The following is a 14,208-nucleotide window of genomic DNA, read 5'->3' as shown; positions in this document are numbered from 1 at the left end:
ATGAGAAGAATCTTTTGCAAACAAACACAAAAATATGTACAAGTTTAATTTTTGTATGTTTTTGACTAGATGCCGGTCCCTTACTCCAAAACTTTTTTCCAATAAGTTATGATCAGTTGAGTATATTTGTTAGCTCTCTCAGAAATTCTAGATCACCTAACAATGATGGTCTAGGATCGATAAAACTTTTATGACGTAAGACTTCAAAATTGTAGCGGCTAATCAAATCTTGTAGAACTTTGATTTGTTACGCTATCAAAATACTTTTGCTGTCAGTGTTAGCCCGTTCAGACACTAGAAGTGTCTGAGCTTGCTGAGTGTAAAGAGCTTGTGCTCAGATAAAGATGGACTAAAAGAAGAATTTAAGAAAATTGAATCGGATCTCAGAAGCAATGGATGCCCTCAATTAGTAATTAATAAGTGCAAACTAACCAGAAGAATCATTCCTGAGTCCGAAAAACAGAATTTTGATAAATTTGCGTTTATTTCAATCCCTTATGTGCTGGGATTATCGGAGAAAATTAGAAAAGTAGGTAGAAAGTGCAACATTAGAACCACGTTTAAAACACACAACAACACTCTTAGACAAAGTCTCGTAAAAACAAAACCAAAAAATGGCACACAGGATTCCAAAAACTGTGTTTACAGTATAAAATGTAGCTGCAATAGGGAATACATAGGCGAGACAAAAAGACCACTAAACGTAAGGATAAAAGAACACAAAGAAAACACGAGAAAGGGTTTCACAGAAAAGTCAAAAATTGCACACCATTGTTGGTCCGAAGACCATCATATGAATTGGGATGAAGCCCACATAATACATCGGGAACCACATTTCTTCAAAAGGAAATTAATTGAGGCAACATACATTAAATTGGCAGGCCAACCAATCAGTCAACCATCAGTCGAGATTAGGCCGCTTTGGTTGCCAATTCTAAAAAATGAACTAAAGAGAAAACCAAATGTATCAAACGGATCGGATATTTGTAATAAACCAATGCGGAGTCACAATATGGTTTTAAGAAGTTCATCTCGCATGAACCAATAATAACGAAAGGGCCCATTCCTGTCCCCCTTCCCTTGTATTTCCGCCATCTTGTTTTAGCCAGCCGTCACGATTACCATTGGCTAGTCCCTCTGGTCAGTCGTAGGTGGTTAGTAGACGAGTGAAGACGTATTGTGACCTGTATTCCGTAGTTTAGTTTTAATGATTAGTGTTTGGTATAGTTTTGTATTAAGTGCATGTCTTTAGAGTTAGTGAAGTTGACAAACAACATGTAGGTTGTGATTTCTGACTTAGGCGTGCCACAACGCTTTAGTAAGATTTGTTTATTTTAACCTAGTTTGTAATTATGTATTAGGTTAGTTCTTTACCTGAAGAAGAGATCAGATTGCAGATCTCGAAACGTAGTGTTACTGTTTTCTTGTTTCACTGAACGATGGCAAATGTCCGGAAAAATCCTGTTTCCTTCACTAGAAGTACTTTCCAATCTTTCTATTTCAGTCATTAAAATAACACCAAAAAACTGCGGGCCTTTTCAAAAACGACCCAGCTAAATTTATGTAAGGTATTTAAAATATATTTAATTATTTACATAATTTTATAGAGAACATCGTTATTAAATCTTATACGTTTAAAACCCCTGAAAATCGCCCCAAAATATTTGGATCTTAGGGGCTCGGATCTTAGTTACATCTATTTCTTGATAATTTCTTGGCAATTGTAAGAAAGAAATTATGAAAGTTACGACCCTAACTTGAGATTTAGTGGAAAACCTCATATATTCAACCTCAATTAATTGTAAAATATATCCCTTTTGATATATGTTAAAATATTAAAGGTAGAGTTATTTAAACGTTAAGCAAATTATTTTGTAAAACCAATGCTAAAAGCTTGGAATTAAGTTGTAACTCTCAATTCAATTTTTCACAAAACTTTGACATGCGGAGTGGTGTCTGGACTGATCGCAAGAGCCCAAATCGTAAATCTTTTTTTTAGGTTTTCAGCGGGTTGGACCGAGAGTCATTTGGGTCCGACCGTCCACGTTTTGAAATGAAGATAAATGAAAAATGTCTTTGTTGTACAAAAAATTGGTCAGTTGACGAGGTTAGGACTATTTAGTGTATATTTTTTTGCACACGGAGATGCAAGAGACACGGCAGCTCTAGACCCTGTACAATCATTCACTCACTCTTCTTTGAAGTTAAACAGTTAAACAACTGCTACGACAATAGCATATTTAACTGGCGGTATAATACACACTTATGAATACATAGCTACACTGCTATGATAACTTAACTGGACTTAACTCATATACACCCAAAAACTAGAGAAATTTACAATTGAAACCAGTTTCCTAAGGATTCCCTTATTTTTCCTGTAGAGATGTGTGGACATGAATTAAATTTATTCGTCTTATTCTAGGCTTCCGATATATCAAGAGATTTAGAATGAGTAAGGGAGGGTGATTGGGGCAGCCTACAACCGAGATCTTGTTTAGAGCCACCATGAGGAGGGATAGTGGACACTATCTCTGCCATAACACCTTGGAAAAAAGGGAGGATTTCTCTTTTCAGCGTCTAAAAGGGACTGGGGTGGAGGGCTCGCTCACGTTTAAGCTTGAAAAAAGCCTTTAAAACTATGGAAGCCCTTACTCCTTCAACAGTCGCCCTGTGCTTTAATCTAGACTTATCACTCAAGTTACCACATCATTCCTCCATGCCTCATATATTTGAGGATAATACTGTGAATAGTAAGCTGAATTCGTAATAAAACTAACAATATAAGGATTAAATCTACTGAAGCAAAACCTGTTTTGTTAAAAATAGTAGATAATACCCGCTGGATGGGTGACCGTTGAAAGAGTCTGCCCTTGTAAAAATTTGCCTTCTTGGCCATGTGTGGAAATTGGGAAATCACTCTTTAAGTCTTTGGATATTAAAGAGCTTCTTAATCCTAATTTCTACTGGTAAATTGAGAATTCCTGCAACTTTTTAAAATAGGCAAAATTCTGAAGCGAGACGGCTTTTATGGGAACCCACACATCATATGAGTTTTCTTTCAACCCTCCACTTTGTATTCAACAATATCTGTTGGTTAAAAGGCAAAAGATCACACCAAATATATTCATCATTTACATCTTGATGTCGATAAGAAGAAATCTTTCAGACAATCGATTTCCATGTAACACCAGAACCCATTCTGATTGACTATACAAAAAATAACTGGAACATTATTTTGATGTTAAATTATATTTTATGATATGCCGTGAGGATATTAATGCATCATAGTTATTTTTAAAATAATTATATTAAATAAATAGTAGTTATTAACTAATTATTATTTAGTGTTGTTAAAACTATCTGATATTGTTTTTGCTCTACATCAAATAGCCCACACACAAATTCATAACACGATTTTGTTGCATATTTTCATCTAGGTTCATTGCATACCTAACTAGCAGATATTATTAATTAACATTGCCACACTTATATTATAAATGCAAAATAACATGACATTTATTCTGCTTGAATTTACTTTAAATGCATTCAAACCGAGAATGTTATTATTAGTTGTCTTTCAGTTATATAATTTTAATTTTGTTCTCAATCGTATATTTTACGATTACTATGATATTGTGTGATTGAAAACTCGATTGAAGTTGGACTCGGTTCTAACACAAAGGTTTTTGTACATGTGAGAACATTCTCGAGTAATCTGTTGGCTGTATATTCATATATATGTTAATCAGATAAATAAATAAATGTAAATGTAATTGTATTTTTCGCAGTATATTATTTTCCGCTCATCAATAGATGCAAAAAATATGTAGATTTTACAATAGGAGGTTGGCATATAAAGTACACATAAAGATAACTGAATGAAGGTGAGGTGGTTTTAAAATCAAAACTGTAGCCAAAGAGCAAGTCAAAGCCTAGCCCAATAGAGAAGTTGGAGTGTGCAGACATAAGAAACCAATGGCACAGAAAGAACCCAGTGAAGACGCCCAAATGTGATGAGACAATCGGAAGCGTTCACAACCCGTCGTAACCCACTTATCCCAAGTTGAGGCAACGTTTACGCGACCGGGCGCGTCACCCAGTTTTTCTCCCTTTCTACCGTCACATTTCTATCACGCTTAGGCGACTCAGATCAGAATTTGTCACCATCACATTACCACAGCAGCCTTTCTCTGTGCCAAACCACTTTTCCTGTTCATTTGGCTTTTGATTCAGTAGGAAAATTAATACGACTTAATATGTTTGTCATCAGAAGGGCAAATGTAGAGATCCACTCTTTAATTAAATAACGTATTACCATAGAATATGCAATATAACTTACATAAATAAATAATAATGTAGATCAAAATAAACACATTTTTGCGTAATGCTTATCCGTTTATTCTATTTGATAACTTCCTTCCATAAAGCTATAGCCTATACAGAGTTGGACGAAATAAACCAATGAACAAATATCTCCTTGAAAATATGCCGGAGGATAGTATTATATACTATGTAGTACTGATTGCTTTAAAATTCGTAACTTACTCTTACCTGATTTTTAAAGATCATACAATCTATAAATTTAATCAAATTTTTGAGATATACCACCCCATAACTGGTTTTTACAACAATAAACTTTTGTTTAGCAAAAATCAACGTTGTAGTTTTGCATTAATATTTGTGTTCTTATAACGATCCAAACCAGGGCTGGAAATACAATCAATAAGATGATATGGATTCTAAAATGGCGATGGTTTTACAAATGTGATGAAAACTCTACATAGCAGCAAATCCGTGGGAAGAAACGTAAAAAGACCCCGAATAACACTTTTATTTTGTTAATATCGACATGAGATACAAATACATATCACATCCAATTATTATTTATCTCCTTTATACAATCTTGTTTACAAATAATTAAAAATATTACGAAATTATTTGTAATCCATCTCTGACAAACTAATTCTTATTTGTGAGATATTTTCTTTTTTTTTTAAGGAAAGAATAATTTTAACTATGAAGGTTATTTCAGAGACGAGTAATATTGTTTTAAATCAGAGGAAAAAAGGTTATGAAAAATATAAATTTATTTACGAGAAGCTGTGATCGATAAAATCTTTAGAAACAGCTGTGCTCCAGGGCCGTACTCAGCTTTAGCGGACCCGGAAATGATATTCGCCCAGGCCCTATCATTTCCCGCCAACGCGCCCGTTTGTCGACAAGGTCCCTTCAAATTGTTTACCAAAACCAGATTGAGTGGGGGCCTGGCTTTTACCGTGTATTAAGGTAACACAAATAAAATGTAATACTTATTGTGGGTTTCTGTAAATTTCGATGTCCTAACACGCAAAATATACTATGAACCTGAAGTAAATTGACTATATTTTATCTTGAATGCCTATCACGTAAACAAGACCACGGGACACCCTGTTAATATAAAACATACCCGTCATGTATTGACTGATTAATAAAATTGGTATTTACACTAAGTTTAAGGGCGAATTTAACATTATTTTATCAATGTTATCATCTTTGTAACGTATCTAAAGAACGTAACAAAAGTATTTGGTTATTGGGGGAGGGGGAGGAGAGCTGTATTAGCCCTTTTTTATAACTTGGATTTGGAAACATATATAGGCTACTGCTCAACCTTAACAAAATTGAATATAGGTTCAAAAGTATTGAATATTGTGTAAGCCCATCCCATTTTTCTGCAAAAGAACGTAAAGTAAAGGAGTCTGAAGTTTTGTATCAAACAAAATCTTAATTTCCATAATTTTTACGATTATCCCTACCCCAAATTATAATATGTACTGCAATACTTATGTAATAAGTTTCCAATCATCTTTTAAGGCATTACTAAAGCTCAAACATTTATGTATTTTCCTACTTAGAGTTAAAGTAATAATAATATGTGTACTTGATTGTAAGCAGCTATATAAAATTAAATACTACTTAAAATAAAACTTAAATATTAATGCCAATAACTTATCTCAAGTCAAACACCAACAACTATTTATTCACTTGGTACAAGCAATGTAGGAAGTGAGGAAGTTTTATTAAATGTAAATATATTCTGAGCTGAGTTTGTGTAGACTTCTTCAATTTATTGTTCCTTCAACATGTCGGACACAAACACTGAACTTACAGAGAGACGCAAACAATGTTTTAACATAAATATCTTAACTACAAGATTGCTTATCTTTAGATATAATAACACGGCGCGGCGCGGCGCCTCCAGGCGGCAGGCCTAAGTAGTTCACCTTAAGTAGTTCCATCAATTCGTGTTGCAAAGTTCCACCAGAGTCCTCGGCTACTTCAGAATGAGTTTCAAACTTTACCAATCATGGAACTAGAGTGAATTAAATGATGTCTATTGCTTTTTTGGACCGACCATTTTTTGTGCATCAATCCTGGGTAAAATTCCGTTACATCTCCCCATTCCTTAAACTTACCCCATTCAAACTAAATTTAGTTTTGTACTGATGTGCCACTAATAAATATCATTGTTTGACTTAGTAACTGCTTAGTAATGTCAGATAAATACTCCCACGAATCAGGCGCATACAGTGGATGCATTATTAAAAATTAGTCCAATAATTAATACCTGAACAGGACATGCAACTAGATTTAAAGATTAGTTTTATTTTCATTTTGGAAATAATGGAACAAATGTGTTTGAAATTAAAAGTCAAGGAAAGGGGGTACAATAGAAGAATCTGACCAAACCCTGTAACAGGTGTGAATGAAATAACACCACACAATAGCTCTTCCTCAACTGCTGTTTTTGTAAGATCACAAATGGATCGGATGTTTACTACTTAACATTCGATCGCCCTATATTAAATATTATTTTTATAACGATGGGAATATGTACTTTGAGCTTCTAATACACCAATACAATGAAGAGTAGCAGAACCTAACCAAATTTAAGGAACGTCTTTACCGAAAGTATCAGTCTTAGGTTAACGATTATTTTCAATATATTCAGCTGTCACTATATTTTTTGAAACCTACCAATCCAACCACTTGTAGAAACTTCATCAAATTTGTTGGAGTCACCATCATCACTTTCAAAATATACTTAGTTTGCTTAAAAATTTCTTTGTCCCTCGGTTTTTCACGCCTTTGTTAGACCCATGTTTAACTGTTAGAATTGTATTACTTTTAACCTTAATTTTGACCTTTTTACCTTATCCGCTCTAGGACTCCCCTATTAAGAGTTATTGCACAGGCATACAACTCGATCTTAAGAGGGGTCTGTCGGATCCTTAATAATTACCTAATAACAAATGTTTGACTCGCACAACCCTGATGAGTGATTCGAACCAGCTAGTATATGTATATTGCATTTTAAACCTAGAATAACTACCAAACGTCTTGTGTATTTTGTAAATAAACTGCTTGCTTTAGATTAAGTTAATTGCACTTATTACTTTTGTAAAGTTAAAAATAGTCCTACAAACATATTCGAGATCTTGTAAGTTTTCAATCTGGTTTAAAAATATTGATTAAAGTTTTTTTTCAAATTCTTGGTTATTTTTTCCAAACTGTGTACCGCGTTTTACCTTTTATATATGTTTTGGATTACAAGCTTGTTGTTTAAATGTTGTTTTGGTCAGACATTTACCAAGAAAAATAATAAGTTAATCACATAGAAGATTAACAAATATAAAAATACCGGGTGTCCCCCCCTTATTATATTTCTTATGAATAGAGATGGAGTGAATTACTTTTGTAATGTTTATATACAACATTAGACTTAGAGGTTTTATTTATGTATGAAAACTTCTTCCCTCCCCCCACCCAAAGAGGTACTTACCCAAATGGGTGTAAAATAAAACTTTTAAATAACAACCATTAGCAAGTGACATCTCATTTTAAAGGTATTAAAAAAGAAGAAGAATGCACAAACTAGAGGTTTCTATGTTACTATATCAAATTTAGTGGCAAATTAAATTTTTAGTTTTTTATAAAACCTTCACAGTTTAAGTTACATATAAAGTTGTTGTAAGGCAGATAAAACTTTGAATTATTTGTTATTTTGAGAATTTATGACACGAATAATAAAACAAGTTATCAACAAACGTCAACATTCATGATTAAAATAGCATTTATTAGGATTTGCTTTGTCTGCCCTAAGCCCATTAGGAAGTCCAGTGAAAGCTGGTTTGCCACGTTACGTCTTATTGGTTACAAGTTAGTATTTGAGACACATTCAGTCCAGTTACTGTGTCAAAATAGCTCAGACAAAACAAAACGAAGGACACCTGTTATATTTTAAATTCAGTCTGTAGTACAGAGTGGTGCCGATTTGGATTTTCAAAACTAACCGATTGTTGTATTCAAGATTCAAGATTTTGCTATTGCAAAACTTAATAATAATTTTAATGGCTGTGTCTTAGGCTGGAAAAAACCACAAAGTTGTATTAATTTCAGCAAAAGTATTCACTTAGGTTTTAAATGCAGTTGTTTATTGGAAAGTTCTTTTTAATTTAATAATAATAATGATATAACATTTTACCGTATTATTGTTAATGGTTCAGGTTACAATAAGGAAAATTTGCCTTTCAATTTAAATCCTATCAATCCTTTTTTTTATGCTGTTGGCGATTTTTACATTCTTGGTAAAAAGGCCTGTAGGGATTGATGTAAGATGATAAATGTAACAACAAGTTATTTTGTATAAAATTTATTAACGGCATTTTTGGGGGTAATTGGGATAAAAATTGGATTGGACAATCAGGTAGAAAATAGTGACGTTATAAGAGTTTTCTAGTAAACCCTAAATAGGGTATATTACTGTACACTCAAGTGTTGCAAAACAAATTCAAAAAGTAAAGCTGGGGCCTAAAATCTGGTGTAACACAGGATTTCCTTAAAAGGTAGATCTATTCTATGAGTGCCTCCCCCAACCCCACAAATATATGTGTAAACTTCCTGCAACGTATTATATTTAGGTTTCTTTATTACAAATTCAATTCTTGTATAGCATGATATATTGTATTTCCTTTTTTGTATTAAAACTTTATATGGCCCCAGTTTTTTTATTATTACCAAAATGCAATGTTTTTATGAACATTTTAATGATATCTTAACCTTTAAAATTATATACTAAGTTATATAAATATAATTATTATAAACCATTCTTGGTAATTCTTTACTTTGACAAAGTAAAACAACCTGTCAGCGAGTTGTGTCATATATTCCGAAAAGCATATGAGACTCGCTAGGGATACTGGAATTTGCATGAGGGAGTTATATTAAATAAATAATTATAAGCACCCTTACCACTCGGCTGGCTTATACAGATTTGTTCTAATGCAATAATTGTTTATTTTTCAGATACCATTGGTCCATGGAGGATTTCAAAGGTAAATGCTTTGTTTCTCAATGACCTAAAACTACTTTATATATTTATTGTGCCGTGTTATTAGTACCTGAAGAAATACTTGTATTATGAAACACTCTTGTATCATGTCATATATGTGACTTTACTATGTGACTGCTATTTTAGATTATTTAATATAAATTCCAACACGATATCATTACTACGTGTACTTCTGTAGTAATATGAAATGTAACTTTGTAGGATTTTCGCACGAAGTATTATTTGAGAACTGATATGACTTTGATTACACGTAAAGTTGACACTCAAGAAATCAGTTTTATGGTCGAGAGCAAGGAAAAGCTCCGCACTTGACGACAATGAAAAGTTGGATTTATCACCATTGAAAGTCAATGTCGGATTAAGTTTTTCCGCGTTCCGACCAAATATTTGGAATATGACACCCGATTCAGGGAATAACAAAAAACCGTATCTCCACGTCGTGGGGTGCAATGTTTCACTATCGGGACCAAAATGAATATAACAATGACAGTATCGTGATAACAAAGTCGGGAAGCTAACCCGTTTAATGATTTTACATTAATACAGCAAGTCGCGGGGGGAGGGGGATGCGCGGGCAGGCAGTGTGTGCGACAGAGAGTGAGGTATAGGGGAGAGAGAGGGTAGACCGGCCGACGCCCATAGCAGCAGCATCCCGGACCTGACAATGATCTCACTTGGATCCGCGAGCGTTTCTCTTCAAATGCCCTCCGATTCCATCCTCCGTTCGGTGAGTTTTATAGCACTATCATCAACTTTGTACAACACATTGTAGTTTGAGCACAACCACAATTTTGGCACTGTTTGTTTATGAAATGACTGAACTCGACCAGGATGCCATCTTAAGAGAAGCGTTATATCCTTCTATCCACTTTGATTCCACCTGGGACATACTTCTCGTATTGATGTTAGTGCACTACTGCTGGTCAAAACTTATCAATAATACCTTTAATAAATTAAAATATGTAAAAAAAAATTATTTAAAAAAATGCATGAGTGTACTATATTAAAAGTATAACGAAAATACTGTCCACCATTTTTTATTACTATGTAAAAGTTACTATCGTTTTCTGTTGGTTGGCATATTTTAAATATATTTATACTGATTTGATTGTATATGGTAATGGAAATATTTACATATTTATTACAATTTGACTGTAAACAATGATGGAGCTCTACGTTTTTGGCTATTTGTTATTATTCAGCACAAAACTACTTGTCATAATTTCATACACTTCAGTAATTTCAATGCTTAACAGGTTTTCATCGGAAGTTGTGATCATAAAGCATTAATGGTGGGTCACTCTGCGCTGAATCCATAAAAGCAACATTCTGTGACATCAATTTTGTTGTCATCAGCACTTTTAACTGCAATCGATGAACGTTTTCTCTTTTTGAGACTAACTGGAATAAAATCAACGAAAAAATTTTATTAAAATTAAATTATGAGATTAGATTTATTACAAATGTTATGTGAAAATGTTACGCTTCCTCTGGTTGTATGTTTAATGCAAAACTTTCCATTTTAAATGTTTGAAATGTACTCAAATAATACTAATTTCGGGAAATAAATATAAAAATAAAAGTAATAGATGAAAGACAATAGAATATAGCTGGATCAAAAATGTAATCAAAATATCCTATTATAACTGCCAAATTTATGCATTGTATTATATTAAGATTCATAAAAACATGTTTTAGTTTTATTTATATAATTACTTGAAAATTATGTTACAAAACTATTACACCAATATTATTTGTCTGTTTAGTGCAAATGTGACTACCGATTTACTCGATTTAAACGAATACACGCGAGGGTGTTTACACATTTGCTGGTCTAAAGCAATGTTGTTGCAGCGTTGTATCAGCAATCCTAACAAAAAGTTGGCGTATAAAAAGATTTGAGGTAACGGATGTGATCAAACACGTCTGTACGTTCTGATATTGTGTTATTCGACTATCTATTCGTAATTCATTGACTATCGATTGTTACAATTCGATTATTGAATACCGTTACCTATAGTTTTAACGATAATCATGTCCTTATAGTCAGTCCATATTTATTCATTTAAAAATTGTAGGGAAATGTATACTTGACCGATTACTAAAAGGTCAGCTGATTGTAACTACTTACTTGGGTGTGTGATCGGTAGCGTTCCGCTCGGCTCCCCAGCGCCCACGGATACAGTCAGTGTAATACATTGAAATGGCACAACTGACGGTTTATCATCGGTGGTCGCTGGTGAGTGCTGTTGTGTGCTACCAATCGATTGTGTAGTTGGTCATTCATGGTCGCTATCAATTACCTGACCAGTGTTGTTGTAAATAATTATTGGTTGTAACCTGTTTTATGTAATTATCTTATAAATGTATTAGTGGTATGGATAAATATAAGCAAAACTCTTAGTGATACCAATGGATAACTGGTAAAAGGGTATTCATAAAATAGTGTTTATTTTATGTAATGAATGATTAGACTTTTAAAGTCTATTGATATTGATCAATACATTGGATAAAAAATATAAGTATATAAATGTATTAGTACAGTATACACATAAATAAATAAACAAACCGGTTTACGTCTTTGAAAGAGAAATAAACTATTACGATATAATTTTTTTAAAACAACTACATACATCCACGCTATAACATTAATAAGTAAATACCCTAAAATTGCATGTATCTGGATAGTGAATCGATTTCAACATATGTAACGTTACAACAAATCAAGCAATCTTATTCAATGCACAAATCTTTACAAGACTGTTAATGTGTTAATACAGTGAATTAGTTCTGAATCGAATCAGCTATAGCATATAGAGGAAATAATCAGTGTTTGGTTACAATATTTGTTAATAATTATTAAAAGTATGGTTACGGCTCTTTAAGAAGACAGAAAAAAATAGAACAAAGACTTTTGATCGATACACGAGAAGTTATATACGTATATGAAGTAGAATTTAGTGGTATTTTATAGGGTTCAGAAAAAACAGTTTGAATGAAGATAAGGATATAAAACCATAAGAGTAAGAAAATAAAATGTGATGGGAAGGAATTAAATATAAGCAAATAATTTCCTCAAGGGAGATTTTACTGTATTTTTTTAAAATTATACATAATTACATTTTAATGACCTTCAATCATATGTCGCAACCTGAGATTTAACTAATGTACATGTTTATTATCTTCAGTCGTTTCTGTATGTCCCTGATTACACAATTATCTAAATTTCAAATTTTAATCGCCCTTTAATTCCTCATGGAGAGATCCATAACATATTTCATGGTTTTTCTCTCCAGGGAGTTGCCCAAACACATTGCCTGCGGCGGACGTTAGCTACTAGTTATCCGGCTGTACAAAATTCGGTACATGCCATATGTCGCAGTGAAGGTGTTAAAAGTGTTCCGACTATAAAACAAAACATGTTCAAACCAAAACGAGACTTCACTACGGCATGAAACGAAGCTATGGCGGTCAGAGTGAAAATTAGATAAACTAATAACAATAGTAGTAACTAAAAAAATACCTATGCTTTAAGTTTATATCTTGTACTCCTTAATCAAACAAGAAATATAATGCTTAGAATAATAATGAATTATACGCACAGTTTTGTGAGTTTGTATCATCAACTGAACGTTATCGATATCCTCTCGTGCCTTTCGGGTTAAACCTCTCTCAGACGTAATACGTAAAACTGTTATTAATGTTATATATGCAAGTTACGAGGTTCTGTATAGAGCGTGTAACATCGCCTAACGCGTGTAACAGTAGCTCGCCTAGCGTGAGTTTCATATATATATATATATATATATATATATATATATATATATATATATATATATATATATATATATATATATATATATATATATATATACACACATACACAACCGAGATTCGGGGTTTTATCAATTGTCCGTTTCATGGAAGCTAGATCTAGACATATTGATTCTTCGACTTGGATTTTGACATTCTCTTTTAATACTCCCCTTCCACACGTCCTACGGTATAAATTGCCCTTTCTACATGGATCAGAGGGAAGGCATCTATTGGTATTTAGGGAGGATTTTGTTATAATTTAAAAAAGCAACTGTATTCATCCAATAAAAATCGTATGAGTGTTAATATGAGTATTCTTTTAAGTACGTACAAGTATAATTCGTTCATCTTCGTACCCTATATTCGTGTCCCTCAATTTAAATTCTTCGACAATATTCCGTATTTTTATTTTTTTATTACTCATCCCACAAATTTGAATTTTCTCCCTGCTGGGCTCGTAAAAACTCCATATCGTTCTGCCATAACTGCTGTCATGCCATTTTTAATATATTCATATTTTGGATATAAGGTGTTATATACGGTTTTTTAAGTCTGTAAATGTGACATAATCTTATCTCAAAAAATTATTTTTTCAATTACATAGATTTACTGATTTAGAATTGTTCGTCTGTAGAATAATAGTTTCAATAACATTATTTTGTTAGTACTTAAATCAGGGATGTACTTTTTTTAATAAAATAGAATTGAATAGAATATAATTTAATAACATAACAGGTTTTCGTGCAGTTTTTTTAAAGGATAACAATGTCAATTAATACAAAATAAAATTTAACTCTACAGTTACTTTCATGCACATACAGTAAAATACATAACCTTATCTTGAACCGCTTTTATTTTGGTCCTTATTACAAGCAGCCCATAAAAGGGCTACCAATCTTCGTGGAATGACAAATTCGAATTGTATAACAAACATTATTCCGTATAAAACCAATTGCAACACCTCAACTTTTACAGTTAAGTAGAGTTTTTACGTCAAA

At 32.8% G+C, this 14,208-nt stretch overlaps 1 long non-coding RNA gene across 1 annotated transcript in view; it reads left to right on the top strand.

Annotated features, from left to right (window-relative positions):
• Positions 1-14,208, top strand: part of LOC124369794 — a 96,248-nt gene that overhangs the window by 24,612 nt on the left and 57,428 nt on the right. Inside the window, exon 2 of the long non-coding RNA XR_006923094.1 lies at positions 9,349-9,377. This is a non-coding gene — a long non-coding RNA (uncharacterized LOC124369794). The remainder of the gene's footprint in view (positions 1-9,348; positions 9,378-14,208) is intronic.

The sequence above is a fragment of the Homalodisca vitripennis genome, chromosome X (assembly GCF_021130785.1).
Source record: "Homalodisca vitripennis isolate AUS2020 chromosome X, UT_GWSS_2.1, whole genome shotgun sequence".
Classification (NCBI taxonomy): domain Eukaryota; kingdom Metazoa; phylum Arthropoda; class Insecta; order Hemiptera; family Cicadellidae; genus Homalodisca; species Homalodisca vitripennis.
This window is presented reverse-complemented; position numbering and strand designations above follow the sequence as displayed.